Source organism: Eulemur rufifrons, chromosome 7 (assembly GCF_041146395.1).
Source record: "Eulemur rufifrons isolate Redbay chromosome 7, OSU_ERuf_1, whole genome shotgun sequence".
Taxonomy (NCBI): domain Eukaryota; kingdom Metazoa; phylum Chordata; class Mammalia; order Primates; family Lemuridae; genus Eulemur; species Eulemur rufifrons.
The window spans coordinates 237,721,385-237,746,058 of NC_090989.1; the positions used below are offsets into that span (position 1 = coordinate 237,721,385).

Here is a 24,674-nt window from a genome sequence, read left to right on the forward strand (position 1 = left end):
ACCAACTTTGCATTAACCCGGACAAGGCATCATATAGGGTCTGTCAGGGCTGGTTCTATACCCCACTGGGCTCATCTCATGTCATTGGAGCTTTTCAAAATAAAAATAAAAAAGTATGTTCCAAGCAGTCCATAACCTTTCTCCACTCCCCACTCCTACTCCCAAGGCACAGTAGAATAAAATATTTACTTGTGATGGCTTTCCAGGGAGACCATTTACTGAGAGGGAAAAGGAGTCAGTTACTTTGCTTCCCCACCATCCTGAATGTTCCCATCTTCTCTTGAGCTGATCTAGTTCAAACCCTGTGAAAATAAATCACCCCAAAGCACTCACGATTTCCCTAAAGACCCTAGCAGGCAGCTTCCTGCTTTGTGTGTTCCCAATCCTGTGCAGGGAGGCTAATGTGTTTCAGGGATGTTTGTTTTAATGCAAAGAACTCAGTAGAGTCTTAACAGCCTGCCATGGCAATGCCTCTACCTCCAGTGATCCTGGCCTCTTCCACTTCTGTTTCAGCCTGAGAGAAAGCAGCCAGTGCAAAAGGAAGACCTGGGTGTGAATGCCGGTCATTTCTAAGTGCTAGGATAGCCTTTAAACACTTCCTGAAGTAACAGTAATATCATTCCTGGTTCTGTGGAACTCACGTTCCTCCTTCATTCAGCTAAACGTTTAGGTTGAGACAGGAAGGATTACTGCTGCGGCACACCCATGTTGCACTTCTTTTCAATCTTCCCACACCCAAACCAACACATACCCATTCTTATTATTCTCCCAGTGCTATGGGTGGGCAATGTCATCTAAAAGAGTCTCTTCATAAAATTATTTTGAGCAATGCTTACTTAATCTAACCCTAATTGCCAGCTTTTCGCAAACAAACATTCTCACAGACAATGATACATCAGGTTCTCCAATATTTGAGTGAAAGTTTACTTTCTGTTCTTTAAAGTTCTGGGTTTCTATGGGAAGTACAAATTATTAAACAGTAGCAATGTGGGAGATTCACATGACATCTTTAATCTCATTTTTGCTGTTTAAATCCACTGGGGAATCCTGAAGTGACACCTCCTATATTCCCCTTTTACAGATGAGACAAGAGATAGGTGACTCAGTTACCTGTTTGCCTTCAGGCAAGGAAGTAAGCCTGGGGCTGAGCCAGTTTACTTGAAGAGCAACTAGAAGCACAGTCTTAGGGGGTCACTCGTCCTCTCCCGGCTATAGACCAGAGGACATAATAACAGCAATAAGTCTGTTAGCCAGGGGAGAGCCCGTTCTGAACACTGAAACCTAACAGGACAAGCAGTGCTACTCTCAGGTCCGTATTTGAATACAATTACATTAAAAAATAACCCAATTTAACAATTCAGAAGTCCTGATATATGTTTTATAAAAATGTATGAGAGATCTAAAAGCCATGGAGAGCCATAACTTTGAGCTGCCTCATTTGTTTCTCCTTTATTACAGTCCTGCACGGTGGGCACAAGCTCTTCTCTGAAAAGAGAACATTAAATCTTTATTCTAAACTGTTTTAGCAGAACAATATTAATAGTTGAATATTATTTTGTCTGACTGATACAATACCATTCAAATAAGACCAAAGAGAGCACTGAACCCCAGCCAACTCCTATGAGAAAAAAAGTGACGAGCTATCCTCAGAAACAATAATTTCTTGTCGCTCTTAAGATTCCAGTAACATTTCTATTGCTGCATAAGCCCAAAAGCTGATTTCCTGGAGGGAAGGAGGCTATTCAGAAATAAACACTTCTCTTGGTCCCCCTTAATAGGGAAAGAGGCTATATGAAATATTCTGTTTCTTCCTCGAATGTCTGTTTGGTCTTTCCTAATTCAAGATTGGAAAGCAAACCACAAAGATACCACTTTGCTTCCATGGATATTTTACCATAAATGGAGAAACAGGACATAATTTAAATTTAGAAGAAAGGGTTCAATCAGTATTGGAAAATATTCAGACATCACTATTCAATTGAGCAAAACCCCAATACTATTATTTATGGCCTTATCTTTGGAGTTCTTTGCTTTATCTTTGTACCACCAAACTACATATCCCACATGGCATTCAGAAAGGCACCATTTCCCGTTTACTTGTATTTCAGTGTGTGTCACTACAAACCATTTCAGTAAGGTTGGCAGAAAACCTTTTATTAGGTTTTCAATTTTCTATCAAATTCACAAGGGATTTTTCTCCCCAACCTACCATATCTTGATATTCCAAATAACATAAAAAACAAAATATTAACAACTCACTCTGCTCTAGCTATCTCTAGACAACATTAGTAATAGTTAAATAGGGTTTACATAACACCAGCAGGCCTACTAACTGAAAAATAACACTGAACCTAGTTTGAACTCACATAAATAAATTAAGCAACTTTGTAGAAATATTCACAGTGTTTCTATTAAATACATAAAAGCTACTGAGTCAAATGCTTAAGTGGGAAACAAAATATTTTCTAACTGGCAAATGAATGGTTCAGTCTGGAGATCTTTTCATGCACTAAAATATCTAATTCAGGGCTTAGCCTGCAAGTATGTCAGATTAAGTACTACTGTAGATATTGTACTGAGTATAAGTTTCTATATACAGAAATGCTGTAGTGAAAACATTCATGAAATATTTGAATCCTAATCCTGATCATTCAGTCAGCCTTAGTCACTAGCCAATCAAGGAGCAAAGATTAAAGTCTAAACTAGATCAAAACCAAAAACAATTTTAAAAAGTAAAGTGGCCTGTACAAGGATAAAGCTTCCTTTTAGCAAAAAAAGAAAAATACTGATTGCTATACCTGGTCAAAATTACAGGCAAAAAATGTTAGGAGTTATAAAATCATCTACATCATATTTTAATTACCCAGTTTTCCAAAATGTTTAGCAAGCCAATTCAGTATAAATCTTTATATTAAAACAACGGGATTAAAAATTAACATATGAGCTTTCTAAGCTAGCATTATAAAACAGAAATAACTGATCTACACAAGTATTTTAAGTTTTCAAGTAATAATAATAAAAAAGTTAAAAAAAAGGTAAAATTAGATGTAATTTTAATAATATATTTTACTTAATCCAAATATTGTCAATTCAACATATAATCAATACAAAAATTTGTTAATATTTTTACATTTGCTTTTTGTATCAAATCTTTAAAATCTGGTAAGTATTTTACCTTTATTACATATCTCAATTTGGTATGGAATACTTGAAATGTGGCTATTCAACTAAGGAAATCAATTTTTAATTTTATTTAATTTAAATTTAAATAGACACACGTGGCTAGTGGCTACTATATTAGACAGCATATATCTATAGTTTATTATCTAATTTACCTTGCATTGAGATAATAGTTTTAACATACAGCAAAATCCTAGGACTAGAGAAATCTTTAAAAAGACAAAATATAAAGCATCAATCATTGCTGGTCTCAGGGTAAGAGGGCTGAGTTGATATGTTGTATATGCAAATATGATCCATGGTTTACATGTATTTCTGACATTTTTCACTTTCCATGCATATGTGTCATGATACATGATTTAGCGTCCTAAGGAGAAAAACACATCACCCATCTTCAAAGGCTCTCAGCTGATATTTTATGTTACCTGCTTTTCTCCTCCCCAAAGGCTAACTCCATGGCAGGTTTGAAGTGCTTTCAAAAGGAAACATTCTTGAGTGATTTGAGGGGGGATGAAAGTTTCTTACTCTCTGAAAACTCTGTATGTTCAGGTGACTCAAAAGAACATTAACAAAATTTGGAAGAAGCTGCAGAACTTACTGCTCGAAACTACCAGCGGTGAAATAAGAGCCCTTCAGTATCTACCTCGGATGAATTAAGTGAACTTGATCAAGTTAGTAAATTTCCTAATGCCTACTTGATTAATACTACTACTTCTCTCTTCCTTGAAAAAATGTTTTACAAGAAGACAATAAGCATGTCGCCTATTCTTCTAATAACATTCAAATGTCTAATTTAGTGTCTAATTCAAATATCACCCCCTCTAAATCAGAAGCCCTTCATCCAATTGTTAGAGTGAAATTCACCTTCTCCAAAACTCTCATCTAAATATAATACACAACTTTATTCGTACAAATTTTTGAGTTTACTCACTTTATATCACACATATGGGGTGTGTTTGCATTTGAGAACATGTATCCTTTCCATTAGACTGTGAGCACCTAGGGGGCTGGGACCATGGCCTAGTCATTCTTATGCCTCCTTAGTCAGGTGCTCTACACTCCCTGAAGAAGAGATGATACAAAGAGAGAAACACTTAAGAGAAGATCCCAACTCTTAAGGGTCCTACTCTCTAAAGATATAAACATCACTAGGTAACTAACAATAAAATGCAGTTTACCTGCTTTCATGTCAGAATTAGCAGTCCCTAATCTCTAGGTGCTCAAAGGTTAGTGGGGGGGGGACTCCTTGGAAGAAAGAGTCAAGTGGGATCTCTTAGGACTTGAATAAGCAGCATGTAAGACCTCAGATCATATGGGCCACATGGTTCAAACTGAGCAGACGTGGTGGGCGTTGGAGTACAAGTTTGGAAGACAGAGAAGCAGGCAGTCACTTGATGGTGGCAGGTTCCCACAGGGCACAAAAGAGCAGAAACTGACATCTGAAATGAGGAAGGGCCCACATTAAGCATGGCACAGCGAGCTAAGAAAAATGTTTTCCATATTATGTTGTAGTTAGTGAAAAGTCACTGAGAATCTTGAGGGGAGAGTGAAATGATGAAAGTGGGATTTATGAAAAAAGGATCTGGCCACAGCTTTAAAGATAGACATGACTGGAGGCAAAGTGATTAATCAAGTAACACATTTCAACTTCAGTAACACACTGGACAGGTGGTAACGGTCTCATCAAGGAGGGAGGAGGCCCTTCAAATGAAGAGGAATATGCATTTCTCAGAAATGACAAGATGTGGTAATTGACAGGACATAAGAGGATCAGAGGAAAGAGTCAAAATAATTTTTTTAAAAAAGTCTACATCACCCACTATTCCCTCAAAATAATTTTTTTCTAACTATACTGAATACCTTGAAATCTGGGGAAATGGCAGTAATTCTTAATTCTAAGAGAGGCTGGGAAATGGGAGGAAGCCTTAAGAAAGAAAACAGTGAATTTAATTTGGACCATATTAAAATGAAAGAGAAGCTGGGCACAGTGGCTCATGCGTGTAATCCCAGCACTTTGGGAGGCCAAGGCAGGATCTCTTGAAGCCAGGAGTTTGAGACCAGCCTAGGCAACATAGCAAGACCCCATCCCTACAGAAAAAGCTTTAAAAATTAGTTAGACATGGTGGCATGTGCCAGTAGTCCTAGCTACTCAGGAGATTGAGGCTAGAGGATCACTTGAGCCCAGGACTTCAAGGCTGCAGTGAGCTATGGTCATACCACTATACTCTAGTGTGGGCAACAGAGTGAGACCTTGTCTCTAAAAAGTAAAATAAATACAAATTTAAATAAATAAATAGATAGATAGATAGAGGATGGCAGTTTATCCAACTGAAAAAGCCAAGTTAGCAGCTGAAGATATAGATTATAACTTGTTTGCTTGCAAGGTGTGTATGCACACTTGTTTGCACGCATTAGGGGTGGATTATGAGTCTCTTAAGGCTATTTCACTGAAGTTCAATTTCATCTTTTTTTAAGTTATACAGAAACAAGGAAAAAAAATTAATACTGTATGTGTGCTTACGCTGCCAGATTAATCAAATCTTTTTTCTTCTTTAAAATATACTGATGTCCACAGCATTCTAAATAAACTAAACTACACTGTAGCATGCTCATGTACTTCTGCTTTTACTGATTTCCAAGAGTCACTTGTTTATTCTCAGGCCTGATTATAACAGTTTTATCTATAAATACCATTTCATAATTTAATGAAATATTATAAAAACCAATGAAATCTGATTATAAAAGAAAAAGGTCATTCTACCAAAATTAAGTTGAACACTTTAGGAAGTTTTGATAACAATGGGTCACTGTAACTAAAAAATCCCTACTCTCACATTGGTGTGGGCAAGGCAACTACGAAAGACAGGAGGATTCTGCATTCAAGACTACTTATTTGTGTCTAAGTTCTAGGTTCACTTAAACACAATCAGAGGTGAAAATCTTAGTGATATATTACAGCTGTGGTTTACATAAGAAGTAAAGGCCTTAGCTAGTTTCAAAAGTTTGAAGAATGAATGTGTATTTATATATTTTAAGTTTAAAATGCTTAAAATATAGTTTCAACTGATTAACTGACTAACTGTTGCTTCTGGTTCTAAAAATAAGAGAGATTTTCTACTACATATGGTTTCCTCAAAGCAATAAAAGTACGGTCTGAGAATTAACTTTAATATGTATTTACCTGGCAGGTTGTAAAGGTGTTCTTGCAGAGATGTATAGTCTATTGAGAAATCACATGATGTACTTCCCATCTTTTAGGAATACATGTCACGCATTCAATAACTAGCAAAAGCTCCATCCTTCGGGGGCAGCAAAGTTCTGCCCATTTTTTTTTCTCCTACAGCTATCCATAAAGTCTACCCAATTAATGATGGGTAGTAAGCATCATTACAAATCAGTCACAGAAAATTGCTGCTAAAATCTTTATGGGTGATCTGAAGTAGTGTGTCTTAAGTCAACTTAACATGTAGGTTAAGTTTTTTACAGGCATTACTAAAATGACATTCTTTATCATTAGTATAAATAACATTCAGAACATTACAGTGCTATTATGAAAATGTTTCCCGGTGATCATCTGTACTACAGAGTATGAAACAGATTTAGAGCTCCCCTGCTTTTATTTTATTTCATTTTTATTCAAAAATTTCATAGAGGAAATTGTAATTGAGTGATTAAGCCACTTTGTTTTCATATAAGTCCTACTTTGAAGAAACAAAGTATGCACGCAGAGAAAGCACTCATTACCAACAATACTGACACAGGTAAGCAAAACCACTGATCTGTGTTTCTCAGAATATACACATAAACCAAGGGCCTCTAAATATCCATTTCCCAACCAGTGCATCCTGATAGATTTTAGAGTCAGAAAGCAGTTTTATCTGCTTTATCTGACCACATCCAGATTTGGTCAACAACCAGAAGTTAAAAGCCATAAATTCAGAAGACCTCTTCAAAGTACAATGTTAAAACAAACATAATCTGAATTTCTAATTAGGCATGGGGTTGTGCAAGAGGGAACAACCACTTGTTCACTCACTGAGCACTTCCTATAAATCTGGCAACATGCTAGGTAGACTACAAGGATGAACAAAATCCAGAGATCATCCTCCAGATCTGCAGTTGTCTACTTCCCTCCTTTCTTCAGTTAATAAACATTTAAGACATGCCTCTACTGTGCTAGGGACTGAGAATACAAATCCAAATAAAACCCTCAAGGAGCCCATCTGATATAGTGGAAGAGCTAAGCAAAAGGGTAGAAACAAAGCATTGTGGTTGGGACGATGCTAGGAAAGGGCATTCCAGCTGCACAGAGGAACCCAGGAAGACTTTCCAGGACAGGTAACTTCTACGCTGAGCAGGAAGAGATGAGCAGTTGAGGATGAGCCATCTAAGTACATGTGGTAGCAAGCAAAAAGGCACAGAGGATGGGGGAAAGCCCGGTATGTTTAGAGAAAGCAGACAAATTGAAAAGATGTGAACATGTGAGACTGAAGGAGTCTGATGAGACATAAGGGTGGAGAGGCAGGCATGGGCCAAATTCATTCCATCCTCTACTCAACTAACAGTTATTGACTGTATGCCGGGTGCTCAGCTCTGCTCTAGGCACTGGGGATACAATAGTGAATAAAACAGACAAATCCCCTACCCTGGGGGAACTTAAGTCCTGGTGGAAGAGAAAAATAATAGGGAAACAAGATAAAATATAGGCTATTTAGATAATAATTTTTAAGGACGAAAGAAAATGGAGGAGGAGGATCTGAAATATTGGAAGTGAGGAGAGGTTGAAATTTCAGATGCAACAGCCAGGGAAAGATGCATTGAGGAGACTTCTGAGTCAAGATCTGATATATGAGGGGAAAGCATTTTGGGGAGAGGGACGAACAAAGACGCCAGGGTGGCTAACATCGAGTGAGTGAAGAAGGGAGAGAGGAGATACAGTCAGAGATGAAGGGTAAGGGGGACAGGTCATGTAGTCCTGAAAGGTCCTAGTGGGCTTGAGCTTTTGCTCGGAAGGATCCCTCTGGGTTTTGATCAAGATTTGGCTTGCCTGTGGAGGAGTTTGGACTTTCCTTCAACCTAGAAGAAAGTCATTCAAGTATCACCTGCAAGTATGACCTTTCAGGGGTTGAAGGAAAGGACAGATTAGAGGATACAAGGCCAGTTAAGAGCCTGCTGCAGAGAATACAAGGGGGAAAAAATTACAAGGGGCTGAATAAGGTGGTGACAGAACATCAGCTTTTATCTAAACTACTGTCAGATACTAAAAGAAGATGATAATTTAACCTAGTTGCTTTCCTGGTCTAACATGATAGAGGGCATCAAGAGGAGAAAAATCAGCAACAAATGTTCCAAAATATTGTTAATATTCAAGATAAAATAAAACTGCTTTTCTGTTCCATATGGTGGACCCATTTCTACCCTAGACATTATGCCATCAACTCTAAGGATATGGGGCTCAAAGGCCAAGAGACCACTGTAGACTTAATCAGATCACATACTCAAAAGCACTGGCATAATGACATAAATGTCAATCTGACCAATAACATGGTTCCCAAGGCATCTGTAAATAGGGCTTGTGCCCCACCAAGAGATTAGGATCCAGTAAGCCTAGGGAACAGGGTGCTCAATGTGTGCACTGCACAAAGTGCCTAGCCAAAGTAGCATGTGGGGCCAAATGTAGCTCAGGCCTGACTCACTTGGGGCCAAGTCATGTGTTCTGGTTTTGGCTGTATCTGCTCAGAAAGAACAGATACATAATTTTCATAAAGGTTCAACATAAAAGGTCAGCTAAGGCCCACTGGCTGGGGCCTAGAAATCTGCATTTTAATTATAATCCCCCACCCCCAGAAGATTAAAGGGAGTCAGACATCAGTTTGATTCAATTCAGCAAAACTGAATCTATAGTATAAAGCATCTGAAATTCACAGGAATATTACACTAGCCTGGACTATACAGGCTCCTACTACAGAAGGTTTCATTTCATTTTTCTTCGTTTTAAACATAATAATGCCAAAACCCATAATTTGTCCTTCTTTTGCTAATATAAAGCATTCAGAGTCTGCATTTTTCCCCTAAGTGATTCTATTTAGGACACATGCACAAAGAATTTAAGTTTATTTCTTCAGAACTAGCATTAGACTATTAAAAATAGCATCATTATTGTGTCTACAACAAACATTCAAAAGAGCCCTAAATTGTGCTTAAGCACAATTACCTTAATGTCAGTTGAGATTTTATGATACAACTGTGAGGCACTTTATTTTTAAGGCAGTTTAACCTGTCTGCTTCATTCCTAAGAACAGACATTCAAGTTTTAAATCTAGGGTTCTCAATAAGATGATTAAGCTGTGCTCAGCAGTTTCTTTAAATATTTAAGAGAGTTTTCATCATCTAAATATTTATGGTAACAGCACAGCCAGGTACCTTTTTTTAATGTTTATCAGGAATAGGAAACACATATTCTTTCCAAAGGTGGGGACAGGGTGGTCTCAACAGCCAAAATATCCTATCAAGCTCTTTAGAATCCTAGAAAATAATGCGAAAACCTTATTCAAACATGTCTATTCAGAGTGATGCTGTATTTATCAGACACCCAGCAAAGTCACTGTCTTGAATGGTAGTTTGCAGTGTTTTCTTTTGAAGTGAATTATCTTCCTACCTCATGACTTCAGTTCCATCATCACATCTGTGGCCTCTCAGCAGTACTACTACCATTACCAACATGGCATTAGAAGTGCCTGATGATCTTTTTCTGAAGATAGCATAATAATTCCACAGATTAGTTTGTGTTCCACATGCTCCAGTGTCTGGCACTGCCCAGTAGTAAGGTGAAGTGCTCATCCCTCCTGGTGGTCATGGTGCCATTTCATGCATGGCCACTCTGGGGCTACTGCCCCGGTACAGGCTCTGAACAGCTTTTTTGGAGCTATAATGTAAGAAAGGAGTTTCCTACTCATCTCAAAGTGTGAGAGAGGGAGTTCCCTAAATACCCTATTTATGACCTAGGTCTATTTTTAGATATTGGAGAGAAGAGTATTCAGTATCTCATTTACCCTAAAAACATTTCTGTGAGGTAGATGTGGGCTGTTATTATTCTCTCCACTTTTGATGATGAAAGTATAGCAATGAGAGTTTTAATAATGCTAATCAAAATGGTTTTATCATAAAAAGTACAGATCATGCCCCTTGACATATACCTGAATGTTACATGTTCTCTAATTCATGTATTCATTTTCAAATTCATATTTATTAATTGCTTCTTACATGTCACATATTATACTGGAAGCCAAGTACACAAAATAACAAAACAGAAATTATCTCTGCTCTCATGGAGTTTACAGTCTGGTCAGGGAGATGGGTATTAAATAAGCAAACAGGAAAACAAATACAGGATTTCAAAATGTAAAAAGTGCCATGTGGGAAATGTATGGGAGCCATGAAAACAGAAAAATAAGGAAAAGTCATTTAGATTGGGTAGCATTTAGGCTGAGAACCGAGCAGGAATTAACCAGGTGAAAAGACTGGGTTAAAAAGACCTATCATGATACAGGACATACTGTAAACCCTAGAAAGAACAGGTATACAGAAAAACACTTTAGCCAGTCATACCCATGAACAGGTAACAGGCCTTTAACAAATTCTGTTTTCTTCTCCATCTCCTACTTTAAACTGTAATGCCTGGTACTGGGAAAGAGACCTTTACGGACAGTGAAGAAACCTGGATTCCAGGTTCAGCTCCACCCACTGACTCTCAATCCTGCTGTCCTGTCCCCTCTGCTCCCTGGAGGAGGTAGGTGCCCTTGCCAGGGGTTGTCAAACCACCTTCCCTGGGCTACTGGATATCAAATGGGAGAACAAGGTGAACATAACATAAATCCTGCAGATGCTAGACACATTTAGATATTATTAGTTAATAACAGTTTTATGAGTTAAATAAAAGTACTGTACCTGCCATAAGAGGAATATAGGTATGTTTGGCACTTTAATAAAATACAATGTAAACAAACTAAAATTTAAAAATATGGATACCAATAATAATTAAAATTTATTGCACTCTTACTACTTGTTGGACATTATGCTAATCTCTTTAATTCTAATGATATCCCATTGAATTCTTATGTAAATCTTCCCAGGTATGTATTTTAAAAACCAGAGAATGAGTTTACTTAACTTTTTTTCAAGTCAGTGTGGAGGTTAGTGCTCAACTCAGACAGTCTAATTCCAGAGTCTATGTTTAGAAATCTCTAGATTTTTATTAATCTATTGTTTATTAATTATATTACTATAAAATGACCTAGCATTTTAACTATATCACACTAAATTATATTAATTGCTCTTTTGGCATATCTCAAACCCATCCCTTCTCTTCCCATTTGCATTGCCATCAAATATGGCTCTTCCCTAAACATCTTAAATAGTCTTCTAATTGCTTGTTCTAGCTACTATCTGGCTAATATCAATCTCCAATTCAACTGCTTAATTTATTGCTCTCATATCAAGGTTCTCAGAACTCAGTTGAGATGTCATTCTTCCACTTTAAACCTTCAGGGATCCCAGACTACCCAAAACATGAAGACCACATTTCATAGCTGGGTACCCACAAACACTCAGAGTCTGCACCTGGCAGCCTGCTGCTCCCACTCCCTCCTCGGTCCTCTAGTCCAGCCCACTGGCTGAAGCACGTCTCTAGGCACATGCATGCTGCCTCAGCATCCCTGTTTTCAGGGAAACAACATCTCTTGTTTCCCCTGCCCTTCTCCAAGAATACTTTCCTTACCATTCAGAATCCTTCTTATCCACCAAAACTCAAGTCCAACGTGCCTCATCAAGTCTGCTCCCGTCCTCAGTAACCTTGCCTGTCCCCAAACCCAGGGCATTTACCAAATATCCAGTTCACCTGACTTTTTGCCAATTCTTGCATTCTTATTTAATATCTACACTTTTAATTTTCTAAATGTATATAACTTGTCTCTGTAACCATATGAAAGCTCACAGCTGGCAAGAACAAGCATTATTTTTCCTTGATGTTTCCAGGGTTCAAACCCAAAGCAGATAATTAAAAAAATCTAGAATTAAAAAAAAAAAAAACAACTTTCACTCACTTAAAATATGTATAGTTCATGTATGACCGAACAATTAGAGTCTGCTCTGTCCTTGCCTATTTGGTCACAAGTACAGGTCTGAGTTATACCAACCAATCTTTTACATAGGCTTGAAAATTCTGGCCAAAAGATTTAGTTTTTTAGGGTGGGTGGGACAGGGGGCACAGGAGAGAGAAAGTAATTATCATTTCATCAATTTAAATACACATTTGAAAAGAGCATTTCTAGTAGCAAATGCTCTGTTCTAGGATCACACTATCACTTAGTATCTATTGATGCGTTATACCTAGTAAAATACTTCCACAGGAATGAGACAGGCAGTGACTGGGCTGCCTAACACCCACATCTAATAACTAACCATCAGTATTTGGAACCATACAAGGTAGTATCTCTTCTAGCATCTTGTTGTAAATCACTGAGACAGTAGATGATGGTGGTTAACAGCATGGACTCCAGAACTAGGTGGTATGAGTTCAAATCCTAGTTCTGCCACTTACTATCTGTATGACATTAATCAAGTTACCTAAGTGATCTGCGTCTTAGTCTCTTTATTTGTGGAATACAGTTAGCAATCATACTTACTACACAGAGTTGTCATGGGGATAAAATGAGCAAATGTAAGGACTCAGAACAGTGTAAGTGCTCTTAAATATTTGCTACTAAATATTATGATTCTACCATATGCTCCTTACTGTGTGTGGTTTGTAGGTAAGGGAGGTCTAATTAGCCTTCCAAACATTCTTCAGAAGGGAGTCTTTATTATTCATATGAATGGGTAGGGCTTATTCTTTTCACCAAGAATCTTCAGGAACAAAGGAAATAACTTACCTCATGAGTCAGTGAAGAAAACCATTCCTCAACACATCTCTTGACCGATGGTAAAGATGATATCATGCTTTTTTATATAACCCTCTTAAAGTTTCCAACTTTTTAACACTTTTCACACATTTATCCTCACAATTACTCAGTGAGATGGATGGATGGATGCTTAGGTGTACAGATAATGTATGAGAAGTGAATAAAACCTTAGATTCAGAGATGTTAACTGACTTGATTAGGGTTAAGTAGGATTCACCCAATTGCTTTAGGATTAAATCTCAGTTTCTCATAGTCTGTACAAGCTGACAGCATTTTCTCTGGAATTCACTTTTCCTGGGGTACATATAAAATATAAGCATAAATGGGGGCCCTATAAACCCTTTCTCCATAACCAGTTTGATGGAAGTGCTGACTCCATTAGGGGTAGGATGAATGGCTAAGTGAGTTTCTTACCCTTCCTCTGTACTGAATTTAATCTGTATTCACAGGAAGGTCAGGAAGCTAAGGTCTGTGTCACCCTGGCCTCTGGTAGGGTTGTGGACTGTTGTAGACACCCACAGAAAACTACAGTCTCTGCTGCCTTGGTTGAATTGTTAAAGAACAGAGAAAAAGTAAGTCTGAGGAACATCAAGGCACTTTGCCATTTTCTTACATATTTAAAATGCATTTGCAAGAACATTGACTACATTTCCTAAGATGTATCTTATAAATTGCCATTCCCAGGAAAAAGTTCTCCCTAGACAAATGAGTTTAGGAAATGTAATATATCCTATTTTTTGGAGATTCTATGCTTTTTTAAAAAATAAATCCGCATATTAGAAGGTTCTAAGAAATTTTGAATAAAATATTGGGTTTACATTTTTTAACCCAGGCTTTCCCAAAGTTATTTGACCTTGGTTCCTTTAAAAGCATAACACTTACTACCATCCCATAGAATAAATGCTTTTGGAATACCTTTGGGAACACTGGTTTACATACATTTCCACACTCTGTTTTGCTTTGCATTTTTATTCCCTCCTACTCTTCTTTGGGATAAAGCCTTCACCCAAAGAATATCATTCCGACACTTGGCTTTCTGTCTGCTGAGATTTAGAATTAAGGTTCTCCACAGGTCTGAGGAGGCCACAGAATCAAATAGGAAAATTGTACCAAAGTTCTGGCCAGAATTGCAGGAAACCCATGCTCTACATGAGATCATGAAGGTGCTCCATCTCATGAGATTTTTATTAACAGTAAGATTCATTCTGCTGAAAGGGAAGTCTGTAAATTGGTATATAGGCTTATACTTGATGATGAGATAGAGGGCAAAGCAAAGGCATAAATATCAGAAGGTGGTTTCATGTGGCCTCATGAAGTGGCCTAAAGTAAGAGCTACAACAAGCATATTCTAATACACCCTAGATTTATGGGACTGGGACTCAATCAATGAAACTTTACCAAGAAGGCTTTCCAAAAGCATAATTGAGAACTGTCATGACAGTTAAATGAATTATCTCTTGTCCCAAGACAAATTTCCATACAAAGAAGATAAATTGTCCACAGTTTGTTCCAGAGAGTATATGAAAGAAAAATAGAAAAGAAAGCAAGACAAGGAAAAAAATTCTTACAATGTAATATATATGGTTTACCCCACACACACATTTTTGTCCCAAAACATTACAACAAACACCATGTCTAAGCAGCACTGGGTATAGTTAGGAATGAGGACATTTTGAGGGTCCAAAAAGGAAGTAAAACATCTCTCTCTCAAGGCCCAGCTACAAACACTACACCATGAGTGTGCCCAAGGAGACAAATAAATGACTCTGTGCCTACTGTAATGCATGCTCTAATAATGTATCTAAGCATTTTTTGCTCATTTTGTTTTTCTAAGGAAACTGTTTTCTAAAATAAGAAACAAAATATATGGGCACAAAGGCAGTGAGGAAGGGGGAAAGGACGATCATGTACCAGTGAACACCAGGCAGTACAACTATTAGGTCTCAGTCAGATGGTAACGTAACAAATTCAAGAGATTGGAAAGTGAGGTCCAGCACCCTCTCCTAGGAAAACCTGATTAATGATAATCTGGGAGAACTGACCTAAGTAAGCATATCTAATTATACCTGGTAACTTTTTATTATCAGTGATATCTCTTGACATGACATTATTTATTCAAGTTTTTATTTGTTACCAGAATGTTATAAATATATGGATATAAAACTACAAGTCAATAGCATCTTTATAAATATCTTAAGTATCATTATTTAGCAATTATGTGGGCCTCTTCACGTGCCAACACAATACAATTTTTAACATGCCAATAAACCCATTAAACATATTTATGGTGATAGTTATTAAGTTCAAGAGGTTTTATCCAGGAAATATAGTTCAATAAGAAAAACAACCTTGTAGTGAATCAGAAAACATATTTATTCTAGTCAAGAAATGAGTACATCCTGATCTTATAAACACACCGAGAGCCTACAGGCAAGTCAGAATACATGAGGAAAATAAAAGTAACAATGCACTACCTGTACCTATTAGATGTCATCCTGGTAACCTAACTCATTTCTCTAAGTCATAGTTTCCTCATCTGCAAAATGAGGTTTATTTGCCTACATTATATGTAGAAATGCATACAAATCATAAGTAATCATGTTTGAAATGAAAAGCAGTTATTCGTGCCATTTACTGAGAATCAAACTTCTTAGAAGTCCTAGAGTAAATAACTGATTTAATTCTGGATTATTTGTATCAAGTACAAATATTCTTAAAGAACTGTTTCCCTCTTTCACAATTACATCTATTCCAAACTACACAAGATGCTTGATGAGCTTCTGTGATATATTTACTCCCAAAATGGCCTGGTCAATAACTTTGCTTCTTTCCTGAATTCAGAGTAAAATGTAAATTTTTAAATAAAAGAGACCTGGCAAGCTGTAAGAAAGATACAGACCCTCAAAATACTGGAGATCATTCAAGATTTGATAAAACTCAGTGATCTCTAGACCCTTTATATAAAACTAGGACTTAATAAAAGTTTCAATACTAAAAAATGCTTTTCATCCTGATCAAATGATACAAATTAAAACTGTGGAAACAATCACCAGGTGCCTTGGCACGTGCACCTGTGGTCCCATCTACTGTGGAGGCTGAGGCAGGAGAATCGCTTGGGCTCAGGAAGTTTCAGGCTGCGGTGTACTATGATCATGCCAGTGAATAGCCACTGCATCCCAGCCTGGGCAACAAAGAGAAAACCTATCTCTAAACAAAACAAAACAAAACTGTGGAACCATCTAATGAACACAGTCAGCTCAAATTCCAGGTAACATTATTTTAAACATTACCATCTTTGGAACTTCTTTATTATATGGTGGGTAAAAGAGAGGACTTTGGAGTCCAATGCCTAGGTTTGAAACCCAAATCTCTGCCACTTACAACATAATTTGGGGCAGTACTATTACCTTTTCTGAGACTTGTTTTCCTCATCTGTAAAATGGGAAGAACAGAAAAGCTATTGAGAAGATTAAATGAGATAGAGTGGGTAAAACCCTCAACACAGAACTCAGACATAATTCTCAAGTCAGTGCTATTCCCGCCTACGAGTAGCAAATTATATCCCAAGTCACGCTACTGTGATTTTCTAGTAACAGTCAGCACTGCTTAGGCCTCAGTGCTGACATTTTTTGCTCTAATCTTTGTTTATAGAAGGAGTAAATAATCCAAACAAAGAACATTCCAGTATGCAGTGCTGATGGTTACATGATAAGGCAGGGCCTGGCACCAACACTAGGGCTGGCTATCTATTAAGGTGAAAACACATAACTTTGATAATGAAGCTGTCTCCTGATTTATAGAAGCCAGGCTGTCTTAACTCAGAGCCAACCAAGATGTAGAGAAAACTGTGCCTGGAGGGAAGGGGAGCAGAATATGCAGCCAGGATTTAAAGAGAGAAGATTTTAAGCTTGAAACACTAAAGCTGTTCTGAAAGAAAACAGTACTTTAATTTCACAGAGAAAACTTTTTAGAGAGAAACAGAAAGGTTCTAAGTCCTTATCAGTTAAAAATTACATTATAGACCAAAAACCATATGCACTTCCCTCTCCTAAATTCACCTCTTAATCACAGTGCCAAGAACTTCAATCAGGTGATTTGAATTTTACTTTAGCATTCATAATAATATTAACACCCCAAGCACAACAACTCAGTTTCTTAAGCTGTGAGGCCACATTCTCATTTTAGCACATTTTTAGGATGGTCGCAGGTACACAGAGTCTCATTAATCACATTTACAATCTTTTTCAAAAATTCTGGAGTACTGCAACCAGAAACATTTCCCCAAATAAACACTATAATTGTAGCTTTCTGGTAGCTTTTTTCACTTTTATTCCAAAGACTTAGTAAGAAGTGGACTCTGAAAAAGCCAGTTGAAGAAACTGGCACAGATACTGGTCCATGAAAGCTTTTAAAAATCTATCACAAACTTTTCCCATTAAAACTTGGATGAAAATTATAGAAAAATTTTTACCTTTTTAATGATCAAGTGTAGGTTAAAAAAAAAATCATACTGAGTTTTGCAAACTTCTTAGAGGCATAACAAATTTTTAGAAAAGTCACAGAAATACTTACGTGAGAGTAGACGGAGGCCACCCACCAGGCTGTCAATGGGACCTCAAAAGACCTTCAAAAGGACAATCACCATTTATCAAGGAAAGTTCTGGACATAACTAGCTTCTTTCCTGTGACTATTCTTAATCCCATGCTTAAGCTAAACTGTGCTGTTTCCTATACATGTCTTGTGATTTTCTGTCCCTATGCCATCTGGCAAGTTAAAATTCCACCTACCCTTGCTGGATCACATAAAGTAAACTTCTCTATAAAGAGCTCTCCTGGCCTTCTGGGATGGAAGGAACCTTTCCCCCTTTTCAAGAACTTCCATAGCACTTTATATGCAGACATCTCATATTGTACATACTACTTTCTACCTAACAGTTAAGTTATTTATAAAGGTATCTCATCTCTCCCTCCAGTTTACAAGCCTCTTGAGAATGGAGTGTCTCAAGAGGGTGTCTTCTTACACGCTTCCTATTCCACAACTTGCTCATAGTAGGCCCACAATAAACATTTAGTAATGAATAAGTGGACCTTAACTACACACAGCATTAGTGCAGCCCTAAATATAATTTGAGGATATTCTCCTACTTGCTCAAAGAGGCTGAACTAATGTGAGTTTTCCAAAGCAGAGTTACATTTATACAATAATACACAACAATGCTAACAATGCTTCATTATAATACTTTACTACCAATGAGAATGCAAATTATAGAAATATTTTTAGTCACTAAGTATTGATCACATATCAGTATTTTACTAGGCAGAAAAGATATCAAGGTAAGTAAGAAATAATTTGTCACTGAGGAATTTGAATTCTAGTGAGAGAGGTAAAAGGAATAACACCAGAATACAATGTTTAAGGACTATAACAAAGGTCTGCAGAGCTTCTTTGTTCATAATTTAGCATACTGACACATTTTAAAATTCAGCTATAAAACTTAAAAGGGGGCTCACTTCTCCTTTTGGTTAACAGGTCCTCAGGACTTCTGGTGAAAGGTATCTTGGACTTGATCATCCTGGATATTTTCTAGGATTTCCAACAGATCAGTCAACTCTTAAAATAGGTTTTAGTATGTAGCAGCCCTGCCACATACGTGGATAGACTAAATCACCTACATCTTGTAATTAATAATACAAAGCAACAAAAGAGACATAGTTCTTCTATCTCTCACCATTTTAACGGTACAAAACAACACGATTCTTGTTGATTCTTTCACCACAAGACTTTCAAACAACTATCCATTCTGTTTTATTTCTGCCATTTATGTGTTGGCTTGGATATCTGAAGGAAATTCCTTTAATTTCTTCACACCTAAATTTATTTAACACATTATTACCAGGATAATTCTTTTGCCATGAAATTTTCATTTTATCATTCCACACAGTTCAGAACGCTTATTGGTTCTTTTATGCCCAGGGGCCCGAATCCAAACTGTTTACATACTCTGCTATAAATACAGTAATTTCTCAATTATCCTCTTTTCTTCCATCCAGGATATTCTGCCTTCTGCCTACGAAAGAGTCCACTTCTCTGCTCTGTATGTGTTTTGCACATCTTAAACCTCATCTTGAATGCCCACTTCATCTTCAGCATCTTTGATGCCTAGACACAAGTCTTACCTTATATGGGAAGCTATCACTCAAAGGAAACTACCTGGCTCTAGTATCTTCTTATAGGTCACCTCTATACTTAAGTCTTCAAATTCTTTTTTTTTTTTTTTTGAGACAGAGTCTCACTCTGTTGCCCAGGCTAGAGTGCAGTGGCATCATCATGGCTCACTCACTGCAACCTCAAATTCCTAGGCTCAAGCGATCTTCCTGCCTCAGTCTCCTGAGTAGCTGGAAAAAACAGGCATGTGCCACCACTCTTGGCTAATTTTTTCTATTTTTTTTTTTTTTGTAGAAACAGGTCTTGCTCTTACTCAGGCTGGTCTCGAACTCCTGATCTCAAGTAATCCTCCTGCCTTGGCCTCCAAAGTGCTAGGATTACAGGTGTAAGCTACTAGGCCCAGCCAAAGTCCCGAAATTCTAATGTATGTATTTCTACTTATTGGTGTATAAATGTTGGTAAATATACTACAATCATTTCACCCAGGGCAGCTGTCTACAGTCCTTGAGGGCAGGAAACACATCAATGTCTTTGATTATCAGTATCAAGGGCCTTGAACACACACGTTACTCAATTTCACTGATAATATTGGTCTCAGACATATTTGGAATCCATACCACCTCACAACGTTTTCTAAAATGGTATTTAGGAACAACAGACTCCTCTGTGGCTATCCATTCCAGTTATAGAAAACTAGGAGGATAGCAAAAGAAACAGTTTAAAATGAGAATAAGTTGAAGTCACTAACCTGGGTAAAGAGGCATTCTGTAGACTTCATAGATCTTTTGTGTTCTATATTAAAGCACGAGGTTCCAAAACCTGTCAAATGTCTATTCAGGAAAGGAGGAAAATTGTTATCTGGCCAAAGAAAGCAGTATCACTGGCTATTTCAAAAGACCCTCCAAAGCTCACAGTTATAAAATCATTTATTTATTAAAGGAGAAATACATAGAGGTCATGTACACATTTCTAAGAAACAGAGGTGACCTGGATGAATTTTCAACCTATAATGATTAGCTGACACTTTTCGTCCATCCAGATTTTGGGTTCTGAAATTAAGGTGAGTTTGACTATAGCGTATTTTTGAATATTCTAGGCTGTTTCCAGGTCTTAAGTGGGTTAGACCATTTTTTCCTCTGGTGTCTAACAAATGGCTAAAAGGACCTTTTTGTACCTCAGATGTTGGAGAAACTGTACAGGAACAATTCATCCCTGCAAGACTCATGAGTCACAACACACTGCCAAGGTCAGGGAGACCTCTGTTAATCAAGGCAGCGCTGGCTACACATTCACTCAAGCTGTCTTAGACAAGCTGGCCTTGGTGCCCACTTTTCTTTTTCCACAGGTCATCAATCATCTTTATAGAACAGAAAATGTCCAACTTCCTCACTGGGTGGAGAGCCTCCTGCTAGGCCTTCATCCTGGTTTCCTTTCTGCCTAGTTGGTGATTTTCCTATAGCTGCACAATAACTACTAAAAGGAAAGTCTCCTACTTGGTTATGAAAGGAACACAAGGAGATCCACTTAGCACCACTGTGTAATCAAATTAGGATATAAAAAGGCAGGAAGCACAAAGAGATCTGACCTCCTTTCATGCACTCTTTCTTCTTTCACTTACTCTTATATTTGGTGTATCATCCACTAACTCGGGGGAATTTACTGGGTCCCCAAAGCACTGCATATTGTATACATATGCACCAGCTCTTCAAGATCTAAAACTTGGTTAATTTATTTTTCCTAGGTCAGAAATAAATAGGTAAGTCTTTACAGATTTTTGAATCATTTCCTCTTCCTCAAACTATGGCACATTACAGTACAGAGGAAATTCCAGGGGAATAAATTGACCTACAAATGTTACCAAATTTTATCAATGAGTGATGGATGAAATCCTCAGGCAATTCACTACCAGAGGTGGTATGTGGTACTAAAGCCAGGTAACTGCAAATTTCACTGAGCTAGTTAGCGTCACTGTGTCTTTAATCTGGGAGAGGCTGTGGGATTTTACATGGATCAAAAAGTTATCACATTTCCTTCCAGATTACCCCAATATGAAGTTATTATATTAAAACATTTTTTCAGACCTATAGGTATACCTAGAGGCTATTAGGAAACAACCATTTGTTCCACCAAAGGCAGAGAGAAGAAACGGCAAAACTAGCAACTAATAGCCCCTTGGCTTTTATTTAATATAAAAGCTTTCTCAGAAATGCTAATGGAGATCACTAAATTTACTGTCCAACTCCAGCAGCAGAAAAATCAAGTCCTTTTGCTGCTAAAGTAAACAAAGGTATTTCTCCCTGTATTATATAAATAGTACTACTTCACCAAAACAAGCACAAGGCTACCACACTAAAGCATGCGTACTATCTGTGCCAGCCAATAACACACTAAACATTCATTTAATATTCCACCAAAAGTGCTCTCCATGATTATCTCATTGTGATACTTGTGATGCTAATGCAAATATACATAACAGAATCAAAGATTAATGTGGGACTTACTTTATTTCCACGTGAGTCAATCAATTAATATCAATTTATTGATCTATTTACACACAATGTACACAAACACAGACTCTCATTTTTTGAAGAAAACTTGACAAGCATTATCCTCCTCAATATTTAGACTCTTTCTCCTTCCATGAAGTGATGAGGAAATGAAATTCTTAAAAGGGTGCTTGATCATCAAATTGCTGATATAACTTTCATCCTCTCAAATAGAGGAATCAGTACTTTTTAAAACACATGGTAAACAAAATTCTGAGCAATTTAAAAAGTTGTTGTTACTGAGGACACTAAAACATCATGGTAATAATAATGCTGAAGCCCTCAGCTCACAAACTGATGAAATCCTTTTTCTGCCTCAGTTGCATAATCTATAAAATGGGATAATGCTGATACAGAGTAGTTGTGAAGACTAATAAAGGTCAAAAAAACAATAAAACAGAACTCAGGCAATGGTATAATTAAATTAAAAAAACTGATTGAACTAACTTGTCACATGATGACAAAGGCACACCTAATAAAACTACTTTGTTGTTTTACTTTACACACTTATTTGCAAGGTTAGTACATGGACAAGTGCATAGTATAAGTACACTGTAAAACTTTGATGTTTTAAGGGTTTATATAAAAAACTATTAAGAATCTTTATATGAAAACATATTTTTTTATCAAAGAAAAAATTATCCCAAGCATCAATTAGTGAGTGTATTAAATATTTGCCTGGGGAAAGACAGCACTGGCATAAAGCATAATTAATTTTCTTCATATAAGATAAACTTTAAAAAAATAAATAATGAGATAAAATGTTTATGCAAATAAATGATACAGAATATTATTTGGTTATTATTTTACCCTTAAAATTTTAGAACCTTATTAAACGAAATAGTGAATTATGAAGAGAATGGTTTAAGACTTGAGAAAAGGTTCCTAATAATTAAGAAATTTCTCAAGTACAATGGAGCAGAGAGAGGGGTGTAGGACCAGGAAGAAAGCTAGAATCGTCTTTGAAAGATGCTAGTTTTATTCAGAGTTATACAGGAGTCAAGAGTTGGAAAGGACAGTAGGTTAAAGACTGATAGGAAACTCAGGAGAAAGAAAGGTAGTGGCCGGGCGCGGTGGCTCACGCCTGTAATCCTAGCACTCTGGGAGGCCCAGGCGGGTGGATCGCTCAGGGTCAGGAGTTCGAGACCAGCCTGAGCGAGACCCCGTCTCTACTAAAAATAGAAAGACATTATATGGACAACTAAAAATCTATATAGAAAAAATTAGCCGGGCATGGTGGCGCATGCCTGTAGTCCCAGCTACTAGGGAGGCTGAGGCAGTAGGATCGCTTAAGCCGAGGAGTCTGAGGTTGCTGTGAGCTAAGCTGACGCCACGGCACTCACTCTAGCCTGGGCAACAAAGTGAGACTCTGTCTCAACAAAAAAAAAAAAAAAAAAAAAAGAAAGGTAGTAATGATGGTCAGGGATTAGAGACACAGGTAAAATACTAAGAATGAGGACCTAAGAGTTCTTAAGGAAGCCTCCTAAGGATAATTGCACTCATGGGGTTCGAAGGGTTAGGCTGTTATTCCATCTCACGCCGGTGCTTGTGCCATACAAGATGAAAGGTCAGCCTCTGTGAAGGTCCAAAACTAATACTCGTTTAAAGAATATTAGCAGGAATACTATTATCCAGGTAAGCAGGAATCACTTACACATGTGGACATCTCCTGCCATTTTCTTCTTTACTAAGATAGCAGGATATCACAATTTTCCAGGGAAGTCCCAATTACACACTCTGGTCCAAGCCTTCAGTGATGCACCAAAAGCCAGCAAGACAGGTTCAACAGATCACTCTAGAGCTAGAGCTGTTCGGTTTTCAAGTGATGAGTTACCTTTATTGCCCCCAGATCACACAGCCTAAAAATTACTACATTTCAAACAAATTTTCATGTTTCTTCTGTGCAAAGAACCAACGTACCTTATACCATCTGAAGAGGATAGCTGCCAAAACACTGACTGGTCTGGGTAGCTAAAAGTCCCTTGGGAGGGTAAAAGTCCATCAGGAAGGGGGGCAGGGGGTATGCAGAGCAGAGAGGAAAAAATGATGACCGAAAGCCAGAATCTTACACATTTTCATTACCTGGTTTTCACCCAGTCTGATATCTAATTATTTAGACAATTCCTAAAAAAAAGAGAAAAAAATACTGGTAATAAAGGAGACGTTCTTAAAAGCAGCTCTGTATTAGCAATGTTATCTGTATTCTTTGAAATCAAATTGATAAACTTTCTTTCCTTTTTACTTATCGTTTACGTGTTTTGAGTTGACATGCAAATCTTGTCTTCCCACCCACAGGCAAGCAAGTTTCTTTCCTTTTTGAATTGCTGTAATAACATTTTTCTTCTAAAGGACCTGAATTTCTATAGTCACCAAGAACTGTTAGCAAGTGAACCATCTCTTGATGAGTATGGAAATTTAAAAAAACACACTTTCACACTGAAAGAGAAATAAGTAGTTATCAACCAAACCACTTCTTTCTTCACTGCTAATGGCAATCACTGGATAAGCCTATCATCTTGACTTTAATAATTCCCACATATTTAACTCTAAGCCCATTGCACTGACTCCTGTTTCCAGAAGTACATTCTGGTTTCTGGTACCGGCAAAACTGGCAGTTACAGTGACCCAGCAGGAAACAGAAGGCAGGAAAGAGAACTCCCTTTCATGCACTGCTATCAGTACTATTGGCTATTTGCAGAATTCTTATGTCAACAGGACCAGTGAACAAGTGTTAATATTGCAAGTGGAGGCAACATCCAGAGGGAATTCAATGTCATTAGTTGCATGGAGCAGAGCATTGGAGATCCGAGAGGGAATCGTGTC

The 24,674-nt window shown here is 37.4% G+C and overlaps 1 protein-coding gene across 2 annotated transcripts in view; it reads right to left on the minus strand.

Annotated features, from left to right (window-relative positions):
* The window catches only part of BNC2 (basonuclin zinc finger protein 2), a 276,551-nt gene that overhangs the window by 53,978 nt on the left and 197,899 nt on the right, over positions 1–24,674 (minus strand). The window lies entirely within an intron of this gene.